This window comes from Carlito syrichta, unplaced genomic scaffold, assembly GCF_000164805.1.
Source record: "Carlito syrichta isolate Samal-C Ts95f unplaced genomic scaffold, Tarsius_syrichta-2.0.1 Scaffold312069, whole genome shotgun sequence".
NCBI lineage: Eukaryota > Metazoa > Chordata > Mammalia > Primates > Tarsiidae > Carlito > Carlito syrichta.
In genome coordinates, this window is record NW_007256165.1 from 396733 (window position 1) to 401536 (window position 4804).

Genomic DNA, 4804 nt, shown 5'->3' on the forward strand with positions numbered 1-4804 from the left:
TTGGAGTCTCACTCTGTCACCCAGGCTGGAGTGCAGTGGCATGATCATGGCTCACCATAGCCTCAGCCTCCTGGGCTCAGGAGAACCTTCTGCCTTAGCCTCCCGAGCAGCTGGGACTATAGGCATGCACCACCAAACCGGTTAATTTTTAAATTTTTTTTTATAGAGACAAAAGTCTTGCTCTGTTGCCTAGGCAGGTCTTGAACTCCTGGGCTCAAGCAATTCTCCCACCTCGACCCCCAAAAGTGCAGGGAGTATAGGTGTGAGCCATCACACCCAGCTTGGAAGCTCTCTGACCCCTGTATTTTTGAGTTTTTATGAAGCTTTATTAAATAGGCATGATTGATTAGCCATGGGTGATCAACTCAACCTTCAGCCCCCTCCTGTCTCTAATCCTGCCTTCGTCTTTCTGGTGAGGGGTCTTGAAGTTGCCTAGGGCTGCCAGCCATCAGTCAACTTACTAGCAATCAAAAAGACACTTATCACTTTGAAGGATCTAAGGATTTTAGGAGCTTTATGCCTAGAGATGGGATAAAGACTAGGTATTGTATGTATTTTATAGTATTACAGGTCTGTTAGACGTTAAGAAATTTTAAATTAAAATCACAATGAGATCTCACTACATACCTCTCAGAATGGCTAAAATGGAAATGACTGACCACACCAAGCAGTTGATATGGTCCTTGCTGTCTGATGACCTGGGCTGGACCTGGAGCTCTCGTATACTTCTGCTGGGAATGTACAGTGGTACAATCACTACGTCCGGTTCTTGAAAAATCAGACCTACAACAACAATATGATACAGCTAATATTTCTGGGTATTTACCTATGAGAAATGAGAGCATATGTCTATAGAGAGACTTATTTATTCATATATGTTCATAGTAGCTTTATTGTGTTAAATACAAAATTACAAAAAGCCATTGTTTTGGACTAAGCTTTTGCATAGGTGCCAACAGATCAGAGTAAAGTCAAAATGGAGTTTTCCGGCTAAAGTTCCACATCACCAAACTCAAATTAAGTTGTTATCTGACCCACTAAGAAATCAGGAGGGAGATATCAGCCAATTTCTCAAACAGGCCAGTTTCAATCCTCAGTAGGCATAATGAGGAAGTTCCTTCTGCCTTAATCTTTGCACAGGAGATATAGCCTGAAGTAACTTGATGTCAAAGTAATCAGTTATTTTTCTATTGTTTTGTTTCCCTTTCCCCTTGTCCCCACAGTACACAAAAAGTCACTTGAAAATGACTATTAGGCTCTTTGCTTCTGCTATCTTTAGCCTGTCTCTGTCTATAAGGCCAATCCCCTTTGCTCAGTTCATTGGAACACTTACACTATTTTACGGAATGGAGTATTATTCTAGAATCATAAAGAAAGTCAACTGATGGAAGGCTGAGGTGAAAGGATCGCCGTAGCCCAGCAGATCGAGGCTGCGGTGGCCGGGAGCGGGCCACTGCACTCTAGTCTGGGCAACAGAGTGAGACTCCAACTCAAAAAACAAAACAAACAAAACAAAAAACAACAACAACAACAAAAATAGGCTGGGCTCAGCGGCTCAGCCTGTAATCCCGCGCTTTGGGAGGCCGATGTGAGTGAATTGCCTGAGTCTGCAGGTTCGAGACCCGCCTGGGCAAATTGGTGAGACCTCATCTCTACAATAAGTAAAAAAAAAAATTAGCCGGGCATGGTAGTGCGCGCCTGTAGTTCCAGTTACTTGGAAGGCTAAGGTGGAAGGATCGCCTGAGCCCAGCAGGTCGAGGCTGAGGTGGCTGGGAGCGTGCCACTGTACTCGAGTCTGGGTGACAGAGTGAGACTCCAACTCAAAAAACCCCCAAACAAGCAAACGAACAAAAAACCAAAAAGAAAGCCAATTGAGATCATAAAATGAAATTCTGTCTTTTGACAATTGTAATCTCTCAAAACGTATTAGCTCACGTGAACATCAATGTGTGAAGGGGTTGACAAACAGTAGTGCAGCCATGCAATGGAGAATCACCCAGCAATACAAAGAAATGAACCACTGGTACACACCTGAGAGTTTCAAAATAATTATGCAGAATGAAAGAAGCCAGTCAATAAATAGTACATGCTGTGTGATTCCATTTATATAAAACTCTGAAACATGCAAACTAATCTGTAGTGACAAAAAGCAGATCATCAGTGGGAGGCAAATGGGATTGATTATGGAAGCGCTTGAGGGGGTTCTGGACACGTTCACTATCTTGATTGTAACGGTGGTTTCAGGGGTTACATGTGTGTCAAAACTAAGTTTGTATGCTTTAAATATGTGCAATTATTTAATGTTAATTATACTTTAATAAAGCTGTTAAATATTGACCTGAACATTAACTATATTATTGAATCACTGATAATTAGCAAAATAGAACAAAACTATGAAAAATGTTTGCTCTCTTAAATTTCAATTTAGTCAATTTTGACTTGTTAGAGATTTAAAAAGCAGACTTCTAATAATTCTGACTTAAATCCCTAAAGTCAGACAAAAATCTGACCAAGTAGGCCATTTGCTTTTACCACAATCTCTCTTCTCACTTAACTGATTGAAGGCTTCCTAATTTCAACTCTGTAGTGTTCCAAAGTGATGAAAATTAAAAGTCCCTCAGCAAGGATGATTATGGGATGATTCATGGTGTTTTCCATGCACTTTTGTTACAAAACCAAACCTGGTTCTGCTCACCTAGTGCAGTAAAGCTAAACATCCACACCAAGGTTTTGCAGCAAGAGAAAGGAGAACATTTATTTGCAAGTCACCAAGCAAGGCGAATCAGCCAGCTAATGCTTAAGACCCTACCTCTCTGATGGTTTATAAGCAAGGGTTTTATTTATTTTTATTTTTTAAGTTTTTGAGTTGGGGTCTCACTCTGTCACCGAGGCTGGAGTGCAGTGGCATGCTCACGGCCACCGCAGCCTTGACCTTCTGGACACAGGCAGTCCTCCTGCCTCAGCCGTCCAAGTAGCTGGAACTACAGGCATGTGCCACCATGCCTGGCTAATTTTTTGATTTATTGTAGAGATGAGGTCTCACTAAGTTACCCAGGCTAGTCTCAAACCTGTGGGCTGAGGCAATCCTCTCACCTTGGCTTCCCAAGACAAGCAAGGGTTTTAAAGGCAGGGGTATATTTTAGGAAAAAAGTTACAGGCAAATCATAAACCAATACATAGAGGTTATACATTAGTTTTGGCCCCAAAAGAATACCTTGAAACAGGAGCTTACAGGTTATGGGTGGATTCTGAGATTTTTAGATTTGTAATTAGTGAAGAAAACAAAGCTGTGTCTAAAAACTTGGGATCAGCAGAAAGAAAGAAGGACCTCTCTGAAAGAAATTTACAACAAAGAATGGTTGTCAGAATTCTGTCCTCAGTTCCCCCTTGGGAGGCAATTTCCATCTTGTGGGGGTTTGGGTTTCTGAAAAACAACTCAGGAACATATGTTAAGATGCTTTATCTTTAGTTTCTATAAGGAACCAAACATCTTGTGACGCTGACTTGCTTGAGTGGATATTGTTTAAGCTATCATTACCTTCTTGCTTATCAGGTTGCTCAGTTACTTTTCAAGGCTAGCTAGATGCCTGGAATTTCCCTTGAAGGGACTCAAGATTTTCCCTTACTTCCATGTTTGAACGTGGTGCAGCAGGCCGCTAGGTGGGATCCCTGCTCAGTCTCACACGCTCACAATCTTTTTTTGAGTGGGGGATCTCACTCTGTCGCCCAGGTTGTAGTGCAGTGGCATAATCATGACCTTCTGGGCTCAGGCAATCCTTCCACCTCAGCCTCCTGAGTAGGTGGGCCTAGACGCCCAAGCCACCATGCCTGGCTAATTTTTTGATTTTTTATAGAGACCATGTTGCCCAGGTCTCAAATCCCTCAAGTGATACTTTTGCATCTGCCTCCCCAAGTGCTGGGATTACAGGTGTGGGCTGCTGGGCCCAGCCTGCTTTTGCGTTAAACAATGATCAGTTTAAGAGATTAAAAAACGAAGCAAAAGATGTTCATTTACATAGTCACCATTTCAGATCTCTTCAGTTCTTTGGGTGGATATACATATCCTGCCCCCTTCCTGCCCACCCTCTTCCTGCCAATTTAGTTGAAGCAATTTTTCTTTTTAAATGGCATTTGAACTGGGTGTGGTGGCTCATACCTGTAATCCCAGCGCTATGGGAGACTGAGGTGGGAGGAGTGGTTGTGCGCGCGCGGAGTGTACTCCCCTTGTGCACTTCAGAGGCTGAGGCAAGAGGATCCTTTGAGCCCAGGAGATCGCAGCTGCGGTGAACTAAGATAGCGCCACTGCACTCCATTCTGGGCGAGAGAGCGAGACTCAGTTTTAAAAAAAGAAGAAAAAAAGACTTCCAAAGTCGTTGCCAATCTTAATAAGCCTAGCGACGTCCCGGGAGGAGGAGGCTGCTGGGAGGAGTAGGGGGTAGGTGTTCGTTCTCAGAGTGCTTAAGGAATGAACTGAAAGTGAATGTTTTTGCAGGGCTACGTGTCATGGCCTGGGAAGATGCTGCGGCTAGCTTAGTCAGTTCATGCTACTTGTCAATAATAATCCGGGTGGGGAGAAGGAACAAAGTGAGGACGAATTCTGCTGGGCGCCTACGGACTCCTAGAGGTCCCCGTTGGACTCTGCTATTAGGGTGGGGTTTCCTCCGCACGTCCAGAGAGACACCGGAATGCCGGGCGAGGCCAGGGGGACCCGCCAGGATCGAGAGGCCAGATGCAGACCTACAAGGCGCGAGGATCCGCAGCCAGCCCCGCCCATTCAGCGCTCGCCCCGCCCCGGTCCCGCCCC